Source organism: Armigeres subalbatus, chromosome 2, assembly GCF_024139115.2.
Source record: "Armigeres subalbatus isolate Guangzhou_Male chromosome 2, GZ_Asu_2, whole genome shotgun sequence".
In the NCBI taxonomy this organism is placed as follows: domain Eukaryota; kingdom Metazoa; phylum Arthropoda; class Insecta; order Diptera; family Culicidae; genus Armigeres; species Armigeres subalbatus.
The window spans coordinates 291094398-291118232 of record NC_085140.1 but is presented as its reverse complement, the minus strand read 5'-3'; the positions used below and the strand labels follow the sequence as shown (position 1 = coordinate 291118232).

The 23835-nt window shown below is 41.3% G+C and overlaps 1 protein-coding gene across 7 annotated transcripts in view; it reads right to left on the bottom strand.

Annotated features, from left to right (window-relative positions):
* The window catches only part of LOC134212399 (cytochrome b5-related protein-like), a 198092-nt gene that overhangs the window by 33718 nt on the left and 140539 nt on the right, over positions 1-23835 (bottom strand). The gene's annotated exons all lie outside the window — the stretch shown is intronic.

Here is a 23835-nt window from a genome sequence, read left to right as displayed (position 1 = left end):
TAGGGGAACTGCTCCTTGAATTCATATCATGTACCCAAATCAATACCATTCGAAAACAAAGAATTGGTGCGCTAATTATTTTATTTTTGTGATTTTTTTAGCAGTGAGCACGCCGGAAAACAACAAAACACGACACAAATTGAGCCGAAATTGCCTGTTTTGCGAATGTTATTGATATAGGAGCATGTTATTAATAATGGAACAGATACCCTACTATTTTGCAAGGTTTTAATACAAGAAATGTTAGTTTTTTATACAAATAGGGCAATAGTCCCGATAGTCGTGACTGTTCCCAAGGACGTAGCCAGAGAAGGGCGGGGGGGAGGCCGTCGCCCCCCCTAAATTGTGGAAAGATTGAACGGGTACTGAAATGAATTCCCTCAAACATGTGCACTTTACGATCCAATCATATACGTCGTTGAAATTCAAAAGATTCCCAAAACTTATTAGGGCATCCAGGATCCATAAAATATGAAAGTTCAAAACAACTCGAAAAATTTAGGGCTCAAAAATTCTCCTTGAAATCCTTCTAGAAGCTCCCCTGAGAACTTCTGAATTCCTCCGGAAAGTTATCCACAAATTCCTCTGAAAATCGTTCGAAAATCCTTCTCATGTAATTGTAATTCCTCCTTATCTAGAAACCCCCCACTAATTTTTTTTTTAGGAAATTCACGAGGAAATTCCTTGAAGATTTCTTTTCTTCTCTCCAAGATTTACTTCTAGATATTTCTTCGGCTATTCTCTCTTCAGAAAGAATCCGGCATTTCCTTCAGGCATGCATTCGAGAGTTCCGTCAAGAATACATACGGAATTTCTTCCCAAAATTCTACCAGAAGTTTCTTCAAAAATTTATGACGGAAATCCTCCGATTTAGCTCCATAATTTCATTTGCAAATCTATAAGAAATTCCTCCGGAAATTCTTCTAGGAACTTCTCCGGGCATTCCTCTCGGAACTCTTCCTTTAGTTCCTCCGGGATTACTTCCAGGAAATTTTCCGGGAATACCTCCAAACATTCAATAACGAAATCATCTAGCATTCCAATCTGGAATTCTTTTCGCAATTACTTCAGAATATCTTTCAAGAAATCCCCTAGAAATATCTTCATGAATTTCTCCTGGAATTCGTCCAAGTATTTCCCCAGAAATTCTTACATTTTTTTTTTCGAGATTTTCTTCAGGTACTTCTCCAGGAATTCCTTCAGGAATTTCTCCGGGAGATTTTCCGCGGAAGTGTATTAGAGTTCCTTCCGGACTTTACTCGAAATTTACTCGGATATCTGCCAAGAGTTCTTCCAGAAATTTCTTCGGAGCAATCCGCAGGGGTTTTCTTCAGCAATTCATCTGGGAATACTTTCAGGATTTCACCTGGGAATTTCTGCATTAATTCCTTCTGGTATTTTTCTGGGAATTCCTTCAGATATTTTTTCGGAAATTCCTTTAGGAACTTCTCTAAGAATTATTTCAGGACTTCTATGTGGGAGTTCCTCCGGGAGTTCTTCCAGGAGTTTTTCCAAGAAATTCTCCGGTAATACCTCCAGGAACTTCACAGGGAATTCCTGGACGATATTTGGCAGGAATTTCACGGGAAATAAGATTTCGGAAGTTCCTTCGGAAATATTTTTTCTCTTCCTCTAGGGTATTCCACCGGATGTTCCTCTGAAGTTCCACCAGTAGCTCCTTCGGGAATTCAATCAAGCTTTCTTCCAGGAATTCATTTAGCATTTCTTTAGGCATTTATCTACAAATTCCTCCAGAAGTTCCTCGGAGAATTTCTCTGGGAGTTCTTACGGGAATTCCTCCGGGAGGTTCTTTTAAGAATTATTCCAGGAGTTCCTCCTGGAATTCTTAAGGAGATTCCATTGGCAGTTCATCCTAGAATTCTTACTAGAGTTCCTCCAGGATTTCCTCCGGAAATTCTTCCTGTAGTTCTTCAATAAATTCCTCCAGAAGCTCCACCGGCAGTTCCTCCGATTATTCCTCTGATAATTTCTCCGGAAATTCCTATAGAAAATCCCCCGGGAGTTCCTCCGGAAATTACTCTGGGAGTTCCTCCGGGAGTTCCTTTTCAGAGAAACACCCGGAGAAACTGCCGGTGAAACTTCTGGAGGGATTCTCGTAGAAACTGCTGGTGGATCTCCCGGAGGAATTCCCGAAGGAACTGCCGGAGGAGCTCCGGTAAGATCTCCCGTAAGAACTCCCGGAGGAATTTCAGGAGGAGCTCCTAGAAGAATTCCTAGAGGACCTCCCGGATGAGCTCCCAGAGAAACTATCGGAAGAACTTCGGGAGGAATTTCCAGCTTAATTTCGGAAGAAAGCCTAAATGATTTCCTGAAAAAAGCCTGAATAATGTTCTGGAATAGCTTCTGGTGGAACTCCCGGAGTAATTTCCGGAGAAACTCCCGGATGAATTGCTGGTGGAATTCCCGGAGGATCTCTCGAAGGAATTTTCTGGAAGAATTTCTGAAGAAACTCCCTGGAGAATTTTCAAATGAACTTCGGGGAAACTACCAGAAGCATTCTCGGAAACAAGAGACTTCATCTTATAGACAAATCTCGTCTAGCTGAAACCTTTGTTGGGGTTTGTAGTTGAACCATCATCATCATCAGAGGACATCCCGGAGAATTCCCTGAGGAGCTCGCAGAGAAATTTTCGAAGGAGCATCTGGTGAAAAATCTGCCGAAATTCCCGGAAGAATTTTCAGAGGAACTGCCGATAGAACAACCGGAATAATTCTCGAAGGAAATCTTAGAGAAATTCTTGGTGGAAATGCCGGTGGAACTCCTGGAAGAATTCCAGGAGGAATTTTCGGAGAAACTCCTGGAGGATCTCCCAGTGGAAATCTTGAAGTTTCCACCGGAATTTTTTCAGGATTTCATTGCGAATTAATCTAGGAATTCCTCCGAAAATTCCATTGTTGATTTCACTTTCGGTATAATATCTGTATAAATTTTCGGTGGAATTCCTGGAGAAATTCTTTGAAATTTCCACAAGAAATTATTCGAAACAATTCACGGAAAATTTTATGGAATTTACACAAGAAATTCGAAGATTTTTCGTGAAATTCTCAGGAATGTTTACTGGCAATTCTGCGGAATTTCCACGGAATATTCTTATTCTTAAAAATTATGGGAAACAGCACGAAATTATTCGAATTATTGCAGGGAATTCTGCAGAACTTATAAAGAAGTTCGTGAAGATTTTCTTGGAGTAAATAATGGTGGAATTTTCGGATCAATTCCCGGTAAAATTTATGGTGGAATTCCTGTAGACACTGCCAAAGAAGTTGCTGGACGCATTCCTAAAGAATCCCTGATAGAATTTCAGATAGAATGTCAGGAGCAATTGTCGAAGGAATTCCTGGAGCAAGCTTGCATATTGATTTTTCTGCCTATTTTATAATAAATATTATTTCAGAGAGGATTTCTTTAGAAATTGGTTCTAGTTTTCTTAAACTTATGGAAGAATGCATGATTTTTATAATAATTGTTATAGCCGATTTTATATTCTTTCTGAATACTAAGTTCGTTAATATTTTTCTCACTTTATTTAAAAATATCTGATGAGCAATAAATCACGCATTTTTAAATCCATTATTGTTTTAATCATTATTGTTTCGATTTGGTTTGGATTTGGTTTCATGTGTTAATATTCATGTGTTTTTATAAAACTACTATAAAACTACGCTTTAGAAGACCAAAAAAATACAAATCTGCAAGATTTCAATGCAACGATTGTATTAAAATCTTCCGAAATTGTATATGCTAAATTGTACCAAAAAGTTTCGGTTAATTGTATCACTATACTAATGAAAATTATGAGTTTAATATCAATCTGCACATTTAGAAAACTACTTTATTCGGTAAAAGAGAAAAAAAACTCTTGTACAACTTGCTTGGCTACTAAAAAATCACGTCAAAGTGATTTTTCAAGCAAGTTTATTAATTGCGTTTATTAATTGAAAGAGTGTTGTATCTCGCCAGCTATAGTTGTCGTATTGTTAACCACACCGTTTTCGAACGTCGAATTCTACGTGATATAGTTGAGCAAAAGTCGTAAAACGGTTCTACATAATTAATATGAAAGGATCTATTCTAATAATCGATCACAGTGTCAAGTTTGTGTATACTAAACACGGAGGATACTGGTCGTAAGATTTTCATACGACACAAATTATGAGAATGTTTCATAAGAATTGAACTATGAAAATCTAAAGATCATATTTCGGTCAAATCTATCTTTTAATTTGATATCCAACAAGATGATTCCTTGAAGCGTCGGTGGGCGTGAGGTGTGATCACGCGCCTTCTTATTACGACATCCATGGTTCGAAACCAGGTTACATTTTTTTAAACGAACTTGAAATTTTTCATAAAACTGTCGTGTGAAATGCATTGCATAAATGAATCGTATAAAAATCAATACATTTTCTTGTGGAGGAATTTCAAAAGAGAATCGTATGATTGTCTTACGACCAGTATCCTCGGTGTATGAGAACATTTGGAACGCACGATCTTGTTTGGCCATTGAATTTTGATTAATAATGGCAAGCAATTGTGAGAAGTGTACCAACCGATCATCATCTCCGTACCGATCTCCATGCTGTGTGTGAAGGAAATTGCGCCAAATGTTTTTACGCCAGCTGTCATTTGGCATAAAGACTATTTGGCATAACGGTCATGTGACATAACAGAAATTTGGCCTAATTTTGAACAGAGTCAAAAGTGAGAATCATTTGGCATTTTTTGTGTTCTCTAAGTGTTGTTGCTTGACTATAGTGATGCTGAAAAAAAAACCCAGATTAATCCACCTAGCGGTGATGATGCCTTTCTCGTGCATCGCTAAATGTATTGAAAAAATCACATAAGAAAGGTCAAAAAAGCACTTTAGGAGAATAGATCGCATTTTTTTTTATCATTTTGCATGTTTTTGCATTAATTACTAGGCATTGCCACCATTTTTTCGATTCCGAAATGCAAGAAGTGTGTCTACAAAATTTGTTCACATACACACACATACATACACACAAACAGACATCATCTCGGTTTATCGGGCTGAGTCGATCGGTATATAACACTGTGGGTCTCCGGGCCTCCTACCAAAAGTTCATTACATTGGAGGGTAACCACTCCCTTCGGTGGGGTTTGATCCCACGAAACCAGTACCGCTAAACAGGTGCTTTCCCTACTAAGCTACGAAGGACCTCCGTCGTCGTCCGCAGCTTAGCGGGTACTGATGAAACCAAATTCCCAGCACCGGGTACGTAGCCGAACTCTCGCAATACATTTTCAGAACTAACTTTCTCATTTTTGTACATTACCAACCAAGCAGGATGAGTATTTAGGGTAAGAGGGTATAATATGCCCCCCCTAAGCCAAAACCAATGATAACTTTTTACTTTTCAACGCAATTTATGTAAACTTTGTGTTATTTGGTAGTCCAAAAAGTCGCAAATGCACTGCCTGTGAGTAGTCATTGAAAAAAAAAACTGAAGGTTTCTCCCGGATTGAGGCAATGGTGGATTTCATCTCTTTTTTAAGGTAGGTGTTTGTTTGGCATCAGGCAACGATAATTGAGGTACCTTTTTTGGAAGAAGCCGTTTGCTCAGAATAAGTCAATGATGGATGTGATCCCTCTTTGGAAGTAGATTTGAAATGTTGTTTGTCTGTCCTTCCGAAAAATGTCTACCATCAGTGTAATTTTATATGTTTTGACCTACTTTATCTATGTGATGTGAAATAAATATATTTAAAAAATACATCAAATAAACCTATACAAAGAAGAAAATATCGTGAATCGTATAAAATACGACAGACTTCATTAGGCTGGTCACTTAGTGCGAATGTCGGAAGAATGAATAGCGAAAACAATATTCAACATAAGACCGGATAGAAGCCGTCGACTTCGTGGAAGGCCACGAACACGCTGGCTGCACGCCGTGGAATCGAACCTGGGGAACCCAAACGTTCGGGGAAACTGGAAGTACATCACCCAATACCGACGATTATGGAGCTCTACATTACGCCAGGCAAAGGTGTATCGACACAACAGGCAGCAGGGACTATGTCCAAGGACTTAACGATCCCTCCCCAGGCCATCTGCGAGTTGTGGCGCCTGCCTAGGATGTGGTGGGGTTTGACAGTGGGCCCTGTTAAACCTCTATAAAAAGCTGCATGTATCCGCAAGTAGGCCCCACCAAAGCGACCGTGTGCCGCTGAAAGCGCACAAGCCCAAGTCCTGGTGTTAGGTGGGACGCTAAACAGCCCTGACACGACGGCCCTCCGACGAGACAGGAGGTTGGCGCAGGCCCAATAAGCCGCCTGGAAAACCAATCATTACGAACAATATAAGAGATAATGCGACTCGATATAATCGGCAACGACCTAGGCGACGAATAAAGGATCACGATTGGAAGCTTGGAACATGGAACTGCAAGTCGCTAGGTTTCGCAGGTTGCGACAGGATGATCTACGATGAATTACATCCCCGCAAATTCGACGTCGTGGCGCTGCAGTAGATTTGCTGGACAGGACAGAAAGTGTGGAAAAGCGGGCATCGAGCGGCTACCTTCTACCAAAGCTGTGGCACCACCAACGAACTGAGAACCGGCTTCATAGTGCTGGGTAAGATGTGCCATCGTGTGATTGGGTGGCAGCCAATCAACGCAAGTATGTGCAAGCTAAGGATTAAAGGCCGTTTCTTCAACTATAGCATCATCAACGTGCACTGCCCACACGAAGGGAGATCCGACGACGAGAAAGAAGCGTTCTATGCGCAGCTGGAGCAGACATACGATGGATGCCCACTGCGGGACGTCAAAATCGTCATCGGTGACATGAACGCACAGGTAGGAAGGGAGGAAATGTATAGACCGGTCATCGGACCGGATAGTCTGCACACCGTATCGAATGACAACGGCCAACGATGCATAAACTTCGCAGCCTCACGCGGAATGGTAGTTCGAAGCACCTTCTTTCCCCGCAAAAATATCCACAAATGGGGAGATCACCTAACCAGGAAAAGGAAAACCAAATCGACCACGATCTAATCGACGGTAAATTTTTCTCCGACATCACGAACGTCCGCACTTACCGCAGTGCGAATATTGAATCCGACCACTACCTCGTTGCAGTATGCATACGCTCAAAACTCTCGACGGTGTACAACACGCGTCGGAGTCGGACGCCGCGGCTTAACAGTGGGCGGCTACAAGACGGTAGACTAGCCCAAGAATACGAGCAGCAGCTGGAAGTGGCACTCCCAACGGAAGAGCAGCTAGGTGCAGCGTCTCTTGAAGATGGCTGGAGAGATATTCGCTGCACTTGGCACGGTGCCCCCGGATCAGAGGAACGACTGGTATGACGGCGAATGTGAGCAGTTAGTAGAAGAGAAGAATGCAGCATGGGCGAGATTGCTGCAACACCGCACGAGGGCGAACGAGGCACGATATAAACGGGCGCGGAACAGACAAAACTCGATTTTCCGGAGGAAAAAGCGCCAGCAGGAAGATCGAGACCGTGAAGAGACGGAGCAATTGTACCGCGCTAATAACACATGAAAGTTCTATGAAAAGTTGAATCGTTCACGTAACGGCCACGTGCCACAGCCTTATATGTGTAAGGACATAAACGGGAACCTTCCTACGAACGAGCGTGAGGTGATCCAAAGGTGGCGGCAGCACTACGAAGAACACCTGAATGGCGATGTGGCTGACGAAGATGGCGGTATGGTGATGGACCTGGGAGAACGCGCGCAGTACATAATTCTACCGGCTCCGGATCTCCAGGAAATTCAGGAAGAGATTCGGCGGCTGAAAAACAACAAAGCCCCTGGGGTTGACCAACTACCAGGAGAGCTATTTAAACACGGTGGTGAGGCACTGGCTAGAGCGCTGCACTGGGTCATTACCAAGATTTGGGAGGAGGAAGTTTTGCCGCAGGAGTGGATGGAAGGTGTCGTGTGTTCCATCTACAAAAAGGGCGATAAGCTGGATTGTAGCAACTACCGCGCAATCACACTGCTGAATGCCGCCTACAAGGTACTCTCCCAAATTTTATGCCGTCGACTAGCACCAATTGCAAAGGAGTTCGTGGGGCAGTACCAGGCGGGTTTTATGGGCGAACGCTCCACCACAGACCAGGTGTTCGCCATTCGCCAAGTACTGCAGAAATGCCGCGAATGCAACGTGCCCACACATCATCTATTCATCGACTTCAAAGCCGCATATGATACAATCGATCGGGACAAGCTATGGTAGCTAATGCACGAACACGGTTTTCCGGATAAACTGACACGGTTGATCAAAGCGACGAAGGATCGAGTGATGTGCGTAGTTCGAATTTCAGGGACATTCTCGAGTCCCTTCGAAACCCGCAGAGGGTTACGGCAACGTGATGGTCTTTCGTGTCTGCTATTCAACAGCGCTTTGGAAGGGGTAATACGAAGAGCAGGGATTAACAGGAGTGGTACAATTTTCAATAAATCCGTCCAGCTATTTGGCTTCGCCGACGACATAGATATTATGGCACGTAACTTTGAGAAGATGGAGGAAGCCTACATCAGACTGAAGAGGGAAGTCAAGCGGATCGGACTAGTCATTAACACGTCGAAGACAAAGTACATGAGGGGAAGAGGTTCAAGAGAAGACAATGTGAGCCACCCACCGCGAGTTTGCATCGGTGGTGACGAAATGTACTTGGGCTCACTGGTGACTGCCGAAAATGATACCAGCAGAGAAATTCGGAGACGCATAGTGGCTGGAAGTCGTACGTACTTTGGACTCCGCAAGACGCTCTGATCGAATAGAGTTCGCCGCCGTACCAAACTGACTATCTACAAAACGCTTATTAGACCGGTAGTTCTCTACGGACACGAGACCTGGACGATGCTCGTGAAGGAGCAACGCGCACTGGGAGTTTTCGAAAGGAAAGTGTTGCGTACCATCTATGGTGGGGTGCAGATGGCGGACGGTACGTGGAGGAGGCGAATGAACCACGAGTTGCATGAGCTGCTGGGAGAACCATCCATCGTTCACACCGCAAAAATCGGACGACTGCGATGGGCCGGGCACGTTGCCAGAATGTCGGACAGTAACCCTGTGAAAATGGTTCTCCACAACGATCCGACGGGCACAAAAAGGCGAGGTGCGCAGCGGGCAAGGTGGATCGATCAGGTGGAAGATGACTTGCGGACCCTCCGTAGACTGCGTGGTTGGCGACGTGTAGCCATGGACCGAGCCGAATGCAGAAGCCTCTTATATACCCCACAGGCCATTTCGGCCTTAGTCTGAATAAATAAATAATAAATAAGGTGTATCGATGCTGTAGCCAACCAAATATGGGTTTTGAGAAAGTTGAACCTAAATAAGTCAAAGAATTTATAGAGATTTGAGAATCAGATGTTATTTTTTGGAAAGGTTAATTCCTGAAGGAATTCCAAAAGCAAATTGCAAAGTAATTTTTAAAGGAAGTTCCGAAGGAATTCCGGAGATAAGTCCTAGAATCCTTTCCAGAGTTTCTGAAAGATTTTCTGGGGGCATTTTTGAAGGAATGATAATGAAATTTTCAGAGGAATTTCCGAAATATGTTCTCGAATAAATTCCTGATGAAATTTCCGAAGGAATACCTGGAGAAATTTCCGATTGAATGCTTGAGAAAGTTTTTCAAGGAATCCCTGTACGATTTTCCGGCTCAGAATCCGGAAAATAGCTGTAGGACTTTCTGAAGGTATTTCTAAATCAACACTTTAAAAAAAGCGTCCAAAACAATTCCTGGGAATAACTGCCTTACGTGTGATAAGAAAAAATTTGAGCATTAAAGGTTTCCACATCTTCAAAGTTTATTGTACCTGATTAATCTGATTAATCGATTCCCACTCCAAATGCAATTCTGACTGCTGACACCAAGTTATCAATGAATCGATAAGGCCAGAATTGCTTGTGTCCACCAATACCAGAATTCTGGCGCCGTCATTAGGCTTCTACACTGTTGAACCTCATCTTTTTTTTTAGAAATATGTATATTAAACTGGGATGCAGTTGTATATGGAACGCAAATGCAAACTTCATCCAATCAAACAAGATCAAGCTTTTTTCTGACTCGCTTTGGGATCGCAATCCCCTGTGCAGAAGATGCGCTCGATTGGTTGCGTTCCCGTGTTCCGCATCGCGCTTGTAATTTATATGGAAATTAGTTTGCAAAAACGTACATTTTTGCATTTTTGCTCCGGACAGTTTTACCCCAAATTCCAAAAACCATTGGCCACACTCCAATGTATATTCTAGGGTTGATCAAACTAGGCACTAAAGTGTTATTTTCTGTCACTAGTTTCAAAAAGATGATTTTTTATGCATGAGTTGTACGTTTATACAACGAGACTTGATGAGCTGGATAAATACTGCTTTAATATGATAAATTGGAAGCAAAATGCTTCAATCTGATTTACTTGACATGATTGTTCATGTCAAGAAATAAAGTTGGCACACAATCAGTTGGCAATCAGTTTTAATATTATACGCTCGACACAATGCAGCGAAAGCTGAAATTGTCTATGCAGAATTGTGAGGGCATGTCCTTCGAAGGATGTCTCTCCTTCCTTGATATATTACCAAAATGTTAGAGGATTGAGACAAAATTTTACGACATTTTCCTTGCTTCGATCGACTGCAATTACGATATTATCATTCTAACGGAGATTGCATCAGTCGAGAGCATCAATTCGCTGCAGGTGTTTGATACCTCGTTCAACGTCTATCGCTGCGATCGGAGTCTACTGAATAGTGATTAGCGTTGTTTTGGTTGTATACTGATAGCTGTAGCATAACGACATTCCAGTTAACGCATTGTTGTTTACCATGGGAGTAGACTGGAGCAGGTGTGGAATGCTGCCAACATTGGGGTACTCGTTTCCAGTTTTGCGCAATCTACAAACGTTCCTCCCGACAAAAGCCGATATACTGACTTGATGGATGAGCACATCTCCACCCTACGTGAGCTTTGCGACAATGCGTCCAATGATAAGATCGTGTTCGCTTGCGGTGATTACAATCAATTTCGAATTGCTCGGTGTGACGATCAGAATGGAATCCGTCTTACACTTCATCTCCTATGGGTCCAGGAGGAACTGCTTTGCTAGATGGAATTAACTTCTTGAATCTATTCCAGGCAAATGTTCAGCTCAACAAATTTACATGCTGCCAAAAATCCCTTGCCAATTCCCGTCCGCTGCGATGTTGCTGGCATCAGCCAATAGCCTCTTCAAGCAAATAAAATCGAAAAACAACTAAATTATCGCAAAATCGACTTTGACCCCCTCCTGTTTGGTCTGGAAACGAGTTTCATCTGCGACGGTGAGGATGTCAATTACATGGCTGCTAAATTCAGCGACGCAATATGTGATTGGTTGAATGCAAATGTCCCTGTGAAAAAGAAAACCGCTCTCCCTCCTTGGATTACTCCTCAACAGAAGAAAACTAATCGCACTAGCGTATTGGGGCTTGATCTACATACTTCAGAGGGTTCCTGTCAGCCCTCTGTTGAAGAACTGTAATCTCCTTCTAAAAATTGCCGGAAAATAATGGCATAAAAGATGTTCCGATTCCTCTACATGTATTCCGCAGAAACGACATACATCGTCTTGAAGTCTTCCTAGCAGGTTCAAGTGATATCTGCTCGGGTAAGAGCCTGTTAAAAGACTGTATGTATTAGAGTGGGCATCATGGGATTTTTTTTAAATCAATGGTTTTTCGAAACCATTCGGGGTTCCAAACACCTGTGCAGAATTTGGGCCCGATTGGTTGCTTCCTCGACTCCCCCATCGCGTTTTAAGTTTGTATGGAAATTAGTATGGGAAAACGTATATTTTTGCATTTTTACTTTTAGAGGCTCTCAGCGTAAAAATCGGGACAAGAAGGAAGAAGGGTTTTGCCCACAAACAACCCATAGGATTCCTGGTAGTACTGGCAGAAATATTGATTTCTTCGACATCCTTCCGCAATTCGCTTCAACTTTCATAACACGAGAACTCGCGTGTTGTAAAAAGTACAACAGTCCGAAAATCCGTTATATTGAAGCCAATTAAAATGATATCAACGTGATTTTTTCGGGAAAATAATAAAGGAGATATATACTCTCATTGAGGACATTTTTTAAGTCCAATGAATCTTCTGCTGGTCCTCCGGAAGATCCGGAATCAACGGAACACCGATGAAAATAGACAATTTTCTGAATAATTGGCGCGGTGTTTCATATAACATTTCTAAAAATTCTGGCGTTGTGAAACAAATTCTAAATCCATGTATGATCGATCCCATGCTAAAAACTAAAAACTAAAAATCTAACATAGCCCTATGAGTCAAGGAAAAAAATAATTTGGAATTCTTCCACTTAGCGGCGCTAGTGTATATGAACCTACTAGTTTGGTTCGATGTCGGATTTGTAAAATTGCCGACTTTTACAAAGTTGTTCGAGGTTTGTAAACCAATTTATTCAAAAAATGTGAAGTTTAAAATTCATCCGTAGAGTAGTGCTAGCGCATATGAGACCACCAGTTTGGTTATATATTCCCAGATCTGTGATATTAGAGAGTGGCCGTCTTCTACACAGCTGCTCGAGGATGAAAACCAATATCTTGGAAAACTGTTTAGTTTGGATTACATCCGGTGGATGGTGATATATGGGTCAAAAAGGTTTATTAGATATCTCAGGATATGTGGGATTTAAAAGTGCCGTCATTTACAGTTATTTGGAATTTGAAAACCAACTAAATAAGCTAGCTTTTTAGCTGTAAATAGCATGTTTTTAGTCATATAAGACCTTTAATTCAATGTTTGTTGGGATTGGCCACTCGTTATTATTATTATCGAAATTATCGAAAAAATCTTTGTTTGCAGATGACACGGGCCTTTCAGCCAAAGGGCGAAGCCTTCGTGTCATTTGTAGTAGATTCCAAAAAAAGTTTGGATATTTTCTCCACTTATTTGCAAAAATGGAAAATTTCCCCGAATTCTTCCAAAACTCAGCTTATAATTTTCCTACATAAGCCGAGAGCTTCTTATTTGAAACTTTCTAGCAGACATATTGTCACTATGAATGGGGTTCAATTTAATTGGTCTAGCGAAGCTAAATATTTAGGACTTCTGCTAGATCAAAAATTAACCTTTAAAAGTCACATTGAAGGCATTCAAGCCAAATGTAACAAATATATTAGGTGTCTATATCCACTTATAAACAAAAAATAAAAACTTTGTCTTAAGAACAAACTTTTGATTTACAAACAAATTTTTAGCTTGTCATAAGACGAGTTTGTACAATCCCATTTAATTCCACCACTTAAGTGGTGGGTGGAATTAAACGGGATTGTGCAAACTCGTCGTATGACAAGTGAAGACATTCCACTAAAAAGCTCAAAATAATTTTGTTAACAAATTTTTAGACCATCCATGTTGTATGGTGTGCCAATATGGACTAGTTGCTGCAATACCACAAAGAAGGCACTTCAGAGGATTCAAAATCAAATTTTGAAAATGATTCTGAAGTTGCCTCCGTGGTATAGTACCAATGAACTTCATAGAATGTTTAATATTGAGACATTGCAACAAATGTCCAACAAAATAATTTCCAATTTAAGACAAAAATCGTTGCAATCTTCTATTGCAACTATTACCCAAGCAGCACGCTTGTCATCAATGAGTTACTGTGACCTATATACGACTAAATCCAGTCATATATGAGTTTCTGCAACCAAATCGACCTAAACTGTGCTACTCGGGTAGCTCCTTGTACCCTTAGTATAAATTAGTTTAAGTTTAGTTTAAGTTGAAAACAATTCCTACATGGTTCAATTCAACCAGAGGGAAAATCCTAACTGCCAGAGGCAATTGAAATGTATTAATAATAACTAAAAATCTAACATAGCAAATAAAGATGAAGGTGTTAAGGAAACACGGAACACCTAGTCTAAGAGATGAATGCATGTATTAGATAATTAGCAAATAAAATTAGTTAAAAAAAAAAAAAAAAGAAATCGAAATTATTATCAAGAAACTGATCATACTAGTGGGCTGCGAAATGGTGAGTTTACATCCGGGAAGGGGCGCCTAACATAGCTCTGGTCCTCACAAGTTCCAATACTTACGCTTCCACGGGTCTTCCGATGACAATTGACCGCCAGCTAAGTGACTAGAGACTTTCACTAGAGTGAAAGGGTGCTTCCTGTGGGGTCTGCCTAGGATGTGGTGGGGTTCGACAGTGGGCACTGTTGAACTTCTATAAAAAGCTGCATGTGTCCCCAAGCAGGCCCTATCAAAGCGACCGTGTGCCGCTCAAAGCGCACTAGCCTAGTCCTGGTGTTGGGTGGGACTTTAAACAAATTTGACTGATCGAGCGTCTGTTCACCAAGGAGGTGCGGCTCAAACAGCATCTGTTCTGGCATTCAGCGGCTGAGTATGAAATGCTATTCCCCGGAAGCTATACCTAAGATGGCAGCTCCATCCCGGTGGATAGGGAACCTTGGGCCAACAACCTACTGTTCCCGAAACATCAAATTGTTCCAGAATCCGATAATGAAAGAATACGGACTGATTTTACGGCGACGACTCTTAGCGTGAAACAACGGACACGAATAGGAACATGGAACGTTTTAACCCTAGCCCAGCAGGGTAAATTGGCACAACTTGCCAATGAGGCACGCCGCATGAAGCTTGAGATCCTGGGACTGGGTGAAGTCCGTTGGCCAAGTGTTTGGAGAACACAGAACGCCGTTGGGACAAGTTCTGCTATACTCTGGTTTACGAGGTGAACACGCTCCCCGGCATCGCGGATTTGACTTCCTACTCTGCGCCTATGAAGTGGGAACCTATAAGTGAAAGGATAATTGTTGCCAGATTTAGAACACGGGTCCAAAACCTTTTTTTTTCCTGTTCGGGTGTGCCACTGCGACCAATTATTAGATCTATTGTAGCGTTACCCGTATCCTTAGTGTTCAAGTGCATGTCGAATTACTCCAGTGCTATTGAGAAGCAATGCAGTATCGGTTTCAACACAGTTGTTGTTTTGTTTTCTCAAGACCACCATGACAAGGTCCCGCTATTTAGACCCTTCATAGAGAGCAATCCCATTGAAAACGCGCCCCTTATCAATAGGAAATCAATCCTTTCTTGAGAAAACAGAACAGTAATACTGTTTTTGGCCATGCATCGAAGCCCTAGCCACATCCTTGTCTTGCTTCTAGAATATCACCAGTGAAACTCTTAAAACCCGGGATTTAGCTCTGTCTACAAGACCATTTCATGCAAGAGAATTTGTTCAGTAATAAGAACTTCCGTGTGTTCCTCTCACTACCATTGTTCACCAGTTCAAGAAGAGTTAGTACGTATTTAAACCCCTAACTCGATTTTTCCAGCAGTCAGTTCAGCCTAGGACCGGGTACCGAGGTTTTTTAACTAATTGCTTGAAAAGTTGTTGCCGCTGCATACAGTTTAGCCTCAAACAAGAGGAATTCGAGTCTTTCAACTGTCTGCAAGTAACATTAATTATGTTTTATTTCTGAGACTGCTGATGGTAGCGAGGACTAAATACGATGAATCCTTAATTACCACAACTTATTGCCCTAGCTAGAAAAATGGATTAGGCTAGGGCTCTGTTTGGTAGATCTTACACCGCAACACACTACGTCAAAGTGATCTACCGTGTTATGGGATGTCCGAAACCTTACTATAATCCAATGTTATGCGCCAACCGATGCTGCCGATGTGCAAGACAAAGAGAACTTCTACGGTCAACTCAATGCCGTCGTAGATAGAATTCCGAAGGGTGATATCAAGATCTGTTTGGGCGACTTCAATGCGAAGATCGAATCCGACAACTCGAACCATGAGCGCATTATGGGACGCCATGGTCTCGGAGAAATGAGCGAAAACGGAGAGCTATTCGCAGAATTTTGTGGTAATAACGAGATGGTGATCGGGGAATCGCTCTTCCCTCATCAACCGGTTCACAACGTCACGTGGGACTCCCGTGACGGCTTTACAGAAAACCAAATCGACCACATCTGCATCAGCCGAAAATGGAAACGGACCCTTCTTGATGTACGGAATAAACGTAGTGCCGATATCGCGTCTGATCATCACCTCCTCGTCGGCGAAATACGCCTGCGCATTGCGCGGATTCATCGGCAGGAGGAAAGAGTTGGACGACGATTCAACACACGCCGACTTCATCGCCACCAGCGAGAACAATCTGGGCGAACTACGCACCCAGAGAAAACAATGGATCACCGATGAGACCTGGAGGAAGATAGAGGAGCGAAGAGAAGCCAAAGCCGCGATAGAGCGATCGAAAACCAGAGGAGCCAAAGTCTTAGCCCGTCAACGATACGCGGCTCTTGAGAAGGAAGTAAAACGCTCATGTCGACGGGACAAGCGAGCGTGGGCAGACTCGATGCCTGTGAAAGACGCGAATGATCAGTTATTGACCGACCCAACTGACCAGCTGAAACGCTGGTTCGAGCACTTCGAACAACTTTCTCAAGTGCCAGCCAGGCCATCACCACCTCGGCATGATCTGTCTAGGATCCGACGTATAACACGTGTCAATACCGAAGCTCCATCACTGCTAGAGATTCAAACAGCCATCCAAAGCATGAAATCGAATAAAGCCCCAGGGGTCGACCGCATATCAGCCGAGATGCTCAAAGCTGACCCCATGACATCCGCTCAACTACTGCATCGTTTATTTCGTAATATCTGGGACACCGCAACTTTCCCGGTCGACTGGATGCAAGGTATCTTAGTGAAGGTGCCCAAAAAGGGAGACCTGACTGTATGCGATAACTGGCTAGGCATTATGTTGCTGTGTACCGTCAACTGGGGGGAAGATGATCATTGAGGTGAAGATGATCATTTGATGTGTCAGTCAAAAGTGCCAAATTTTTTTATAAAACGGTAGTCAACAATATTCTCCGTTCAAGTAATGTTACCGCTAGGTAGAAATTCGAGTTTTTCGATTATAATCATGAAAATGTATTTTGTGGAAGAAAGAGAGAGATAGTCATAAATGACGCTATTTTCGTTTCAAATATTGACTTCGTAGACTTCTTTACTTAGTAAATTCAACATTCATACAAATAACCTTGTGTATTTTGACTACTAGGTCATAATGATTTTAGTAGAGCTGTCTTGATCAACTTCACCCCAAACCAGATTACTCAAAAAATGTGTGATAATTTGATTTATTTTAATAAATGCGAACGCATTTCAGAAAACTAAAGTTGTTGATTATTGCAACGTATAGCAGTACATGTTTTGAAATTTTTTGTTTCGATTTAAAATGTAAACACACATTGTTATTGCATGTTTTGTCTTAAAAATTATCATCTTCCCCCCAGTTGACGGTACCGTTCTTAAAGTTCTGTGCAAAATTACCCTAGCCCGGATTCAGGAAAAGATCGATGCGACACTCCGGCGGCAGCAAGCCGGATTCCGTGCCGGAAGCTCCTGTGTGGACCATATTGTCACGCTCCGCATCATTCTGGAGCAGGCCAACGAATTTCAAGAGTCCCTTTACTTGGTATTCATTGACTACGAAAAAGCTTTCGACCGTCTCAATCACGAGAATATGTGGGGCGCCCTGAGACGCAAGGGGGTTCCTGAGAAAATCATCGGCCTCATCGAAGCACAGTACGAGGCCTTTTCGTGTAGAGTGCTGCACAATGGGGTCCTGTCCGACCCTATTCGGGTCGTAGCTGGTGTGAGGCAAGGATGTATTCTATCACCGTTACTGTTCCTCATCGTAATCGAAGAGATTCTGGTAGATGCGATTGACCGTGAACCAAACCGCGGGCTATTATGGCAGCCTATAACCATGGAGCACCTAAACGACTTTGAATTGGCTGATGACGTTGCACTCCTCGCGCAACGGCGCTCTGATATGCAGAGTAAGCTCAACGACCTTGCCGAGCGCTTCTCCTCGGCAGGTTTAGTCATCAACGTCAACAAAACCAAATTGTTGGATGTAAACACGGTGACTCCTTCCAGTTTCACAGTAGCCGGGCAACCAGTGGAGAATGTTGAAAGCTTCCAATATCTTGGTAGCCAAATGGCGTCAGACGGTGGTACCAAGATCGACATAGACGCACGGATCAAGAAAGCAAGGGCTACCTTTGCGAGTTTAAGAAATATCTGGAAAAACACGCAGATAAGTGAACGCACCAAAATACGAATTTTCAACTCTAACGTGAAATCTGTGCTGTTATACGCTAGCGAAACATGGTGTGTATCAGTGGAGAACACTCAACGGCTGCAGGTGTTCATTAACAGATGCCTGCGGTATATAATTCGGGCCTGGTGGCCTCACAACTGGATCTCAAAAATCGAGCTCCATCGTCGTTGTCACCAGAAGCCGATAGCAACAGAAATTCGGGATCGGAAGTGGGGGTGGGTCGGCCACACTCTACGTAGGGGCGGAAACGAAATCTATAAACAAACATTAGACTGGAACCCAGCGGGATATCGCAGCAGAGGCAGACCCAGAGGCTCATGGCGGCGAAGCCTCAATAAACAAATAAAAGAAGTCGACCGAAATCTAACCTGGCAACAGGTTAAAGCGATAGCCGGGCAACGCTCAGGATGGAGATCTTTCGAGTCGGCCCTTTGCACCACCGGAGGTGTACAGGATCCATAAGTAAGTAAAGATCATACTAGCCAGGATTCACATCGAGTTACAGTACATAGAGTAAGGCAAAGTGCACTGTGTGTACCTCTCGTAGGTATGATACCTCATTGAGGTATTTTCAGGAATTTAGATGGCCATCACAAGCATATCATCCTTGTCGAATAACTTAACTTAGACGAGGTATTGATTTGGTGTGTAATATCTCTTGAATACTTGATGTTGTTATGGTGAATTTTGGGGTGATAAAAGGGGACATGTGACAAAATCGAAAAAAATATTTTCAACTTTTAATTCACTGCACAAATATGACAAAATCGGGTCAAAACTGTATTATGATAGAATTCATCATTCATTTGTTTGCGTAGAATATGCTTGGAATATTATTATACCTATGATGAAGGTGGTAAATTCTATACAATATTGTATTTTAAAGAGCACTGACTAACTCGCTGGTCATTATCATAAATTTTCACGGACGTTCCAGATTTGCGGAAAGGCCATTTGGTAGCCACATGCGGTCATTACAGAGTAAGATCTGTGAACTAACACTAAAATCTCCATCAGAAATGGTTTAGAAAAAATTTCACTACTCTAGGATGAATTATCAAAAATGACCATTTTACGGATGTTCCGGATAATCCGGATGGCCGTCTGGTGACCACCTGGGGTTATAGCTGAGTAAGAACTGCGAAATATATCCAAAATCACCGTCAGAAATAGTTTGAAAAAAATTGCGCTCCTCTAGGACGAACTTCACAAAATGACAATTTTTACGGTCGTTCCGGATTATCCGGAAGGCCATCTGCTGGCCACCTGGGGGCGGTCATAGCATACTAAGAACTGTGTATGAACTCTAAGATCACCGACAGAAATTGTTTGGGAAAAATTGGCTGTTTTAGGACTAACATTTCAAAATGACCATTTTTACGAACGATCCGGATTTTCCGGAAGGCCGCCTGGTGGCCACCTACGGTTTCGGTGAGTGAGAATTTCGAATTAACTCTGAGGTTATTGTCCGAACTGATGTATTAGAAATCGCATTACTGTATGATGAATTGTTAATGGAATAAATAAATAATTCATTATTACACTAAATAATGATTTGAGTGTATTACTTCTACGTGAAGTTAAACGATTTACAATGATATGGAAATGCGAATATCATCTTCCAAAATTAGACGTAGGTACATGTTCATCATAGAATTAGAGGCGAAAGTATAGAATTGATAGTTCCGTCAGGATACGGCAGGCATGAAGAATGTTTTTATAGAAGTCGATTTGATAGCGAGCGGAGGGCAATATTTGTAGTGGTATATATCGCACGACCTTCCTTCTGTTAAACTCCCGTATGAAGGGGGAGGGAAGAATATCAGTGAGGAAGCTGTGGAGATATATCAGCTTCCACACTGATATTCTTTCCACATTATGAACAAAAATTGGAGCTTTATTCAATCGTTGAAAATTGGATTTCTTACGCTCTTCATTGCAACCATAGATCTGTTCATATGGTCAATAGGCATTTGACGTTTGAAGCTTTTTTTCAGCAGATTTATGAGAGGTTTATTGATAGCAATAAGAGCGTAAATGAAACTGAGCAATTAGCTTGGTAATTTCTGTCATAAGTCCACAATAAGAATTAGATAAATCGAAGAAGCATGGAAATTGTTACTTGGGATTTTTTGTAGACGTTTCAGCAACGTACCTTCCTCAGCAAAATGTTTCGACATCTTTCAGACTATATGCACGCCATACTACAATAGTACTAATAATTGGAAGCAGTAGTTCTAACTCCCCAACAACAACAAAATATGCTAACGTTATGAGTCACTTGATTGACAATAAATTGAAGCCACTTGGAGCAAAAATGCAAAAAAGTACGTTTTCTCATATTCATTTTCATATAAATTTAAAACGTGATGCGGAAAACGTTGACGCAACCAATCAAGCCCATCTTCAGCACAGTTGATTGGAGTCCCAAAACGATTCATAAAAACCTTGATTTCACTTGTTTGCATGAAGTTTGCGTTGAGCAAATGTCTGTCAGACCGTGAGTATGTGTGTGTGTGCGTATGTGTATGTGTGTGTTCACACGAAAACCGAAAAACATTAGCCAACTTTTCATATAACATATAACAGTCTTCAACCAGAGGTCGTACAGACTGAACACTTAACACAAAAGATATTTTAGTTACCAGATAAAGATTGTCGCTATCGTCGCTGTCCGGAACATCTCTTGCTGGCGAGGATAGGGGATCTAAATGTTAATGAAGGAAAGATACAGTTAAGTACCACACATGTTTCGGACAGCAGAACAAAGGGAACCGAATCTTTATCTGGTAACTAAAATATCTTTTCTTAACACCTAAACAACGGACAGGACACATAACATCCAGTTTGCCTGTTCGGAGAATTTTTCTATCACCGGAAAGATTCCTCCTTACCGGGGCGGGAATCAAACCCACACTTCATAGTAATCCTTAACCTATTTTCTCGCAACAAGTTGTATTCGACTAAAACAAACTCTATTTGATCACTATTCAATCCATGGTCAGTTGATCAGTCTCATGGAACATAATATATTACCAATACGTGCACTCTTAACACTCCGAGTCTGTACATTCATGTACAAAATCATCAACAACTCTAGTTTGCATCACAATTGGCGTTTTACTCATGGCATTCATCCACACCATACACTATAAGCTCATCTGCTGCAACGGGCAGGATTTAGAACGAAGATAGGGAGAAGACGTTTTCAAAATCTAGGACCACACACTTTCAACCATCTACCGGATACCATAAAAAATGCAGAAACATTTAAACATTTCAAGCGTCGTTTAATTGATTATTTAAAAACCAATATTATTGATTACATTGTACGATAGGATAAGTCTCTGAAATCCACTACTCGCTAGTTCATAAATATTATAATTCATAATTTTTATGACCTTTTTAAAGTATAATAGTTTAATAGGGAACAACTTTACTTATCTATGCGATAGAATCATAATTTGAAATAAATAATAATAATAATTTGTTCAATCCACCGCTAGGTGGATTCATCCGGGTTTTTTTTAGCAAGAACTTGAATTTTGCGAGTAGTAAATATGTTCGGTGAACCGTTTAGACTGCCTCGCAATTAAGGTGTTTTTCCAAATTACCTCTATTTTTGAATGTTTCCAAGATTCTAGTTCCATTCTAGGAGAATACGCAGATAAACCACAAAAAACGTTCGAAAATTATTTTAAGCTTTTAGTGGAATGTATTCACTTGTCATAAAACGAGTTCGTATACTATTCCATTTATTTCCACTACTTTATTGTACCTTTGACAGATACGTATTTCGATCTCAACAGTAAGGCCGTCTCCAGTGAGTCGTATTTGACTCGACTCGTCGGTCACAGTCACACCTGCTCCAACTTGATTATTCATCTTTTAACCATCGCGCATCGGTGTAAAATACGATTGATCCTGAGCGAAGATTTGGTCCGCCATTCGTCCATTTATACTTCGTTCAAGATTAATTTCATCAGTACGTCGATAAAAGTTGTATCTTTTCATCATCCAATTATTATTGTTTGTGATCAGTGAGTTGATACTTATTTTGTTTAAAAGGTTTGAATCTCTTCTGTTTTTTAAAGCAAACTGATCCAATGGTAGCACGGATTGATCGCAGCAAGCATTGAACGCGCGCGGATGTTTTTTTTTCATTTTTGCTTGTCTGATTAATTTGTTCCATTTTTTCATTTCGGCTGTAAAAGGGCGTATAGAAATAAAGTTTAGTGTAGGGTTTCATGAAAGTGATGGTGTTGCGTTCAATTAAACGAGTGACTCGGTTAAAGTGAAGATTGTTTACGCATAAAATCGCAAGATGACAAGTGAACGCTGACGGACACTCCTCGGCCTTTTCGAAAACCGTTAGTGTCAACAAGTGCTCTTCTGTCTGATCTGTGCTGAAAAGATACGCAACCATTATCAAGAATCATCTGACTTTGAATGTAATGAACAACTTTGAATAACATGAATTTGGTGAGATCTCACAATTATACCTCTAGTTTGCTGGGCCGAGATTCATAATCTCCGTTTCTGCAGAAACTAGGTTAAATCAATTACAATTTGAGCGTGTTGATCGACTATAGATATTGATTTAACCTAGTATTTGCTGCGATAAGACACGCAAACGGTGAGCATTGGAAACTCTCTTCTGATCCGGAGCATAACAGACAAGATCTAATTTACATCGAACAGTGCTTAGAACTCGTTCTATCATGCAGAAATGAATCGCAATCTGAACTTTATTTGGCTTGTTTTACAGCATATTTAGGCATGCCATGCCAAAAATAAGCAAAAATTCATTTTTTTTACACGCGCATGTTGGACAACGCCCTTGTTAATAGTGCGATGAAGGTAATATAAACGCACAAACATGTTGTGTGTAAGTGTGTAAGGATGGTTTGGTAAAAAATGGTAAGCCTTTTGATAACTGTAAATTATTAATTATATTCTTTATCACTAAATACGTGCCAGAATCGAAATGATTCAATTTTGATTCGGGAAGTGTGAATATACTTCAGATATCCTTATGATATGTGGGTGTAATCATGCGGGGCTTATTGTATACGACTATAGCTTCGGAATGCAAGCGTTCTTGAAATGGGCTATAGGAGTTACAATAGAGCTATCACCTTCTAGCTCCCGGATTTAAGATTCTTGCAATTATATTAATAAAATGGTTGCACGAATATTCTATCCATAATGCCACTGCCAGCCAGTGGGAGTTAGATTGTAATAACACACACACACACACACTGATCCAATGGTAGCACGTGGAGCATTATTCAGTATGCCTATCATTGCACCCGTTATTCAAAAAAGTAGCTAACCTTTGAATTTTGTTTTCAATTTCTTCTGCACCACCCTTTGTTTTGTTTTTGGCCATCATAATTATGCATATGAGATTCTGATTTTCACAGTCGCCGTATAAATTCATTTAATTTTGCTTCTTCGAGATGTAAGTTCCAATTCAGCTTACTGTCGAGTATAACTTCACAATGTTGGACTATGTTTGAAAGTTCCATTCATATTTAAAATAGAAAATGAATTATTTCTTCTCCTTGTAAACGCCACTAATGTAGTCTTTGAAGGATTTATATTAAATGCTATGTTTT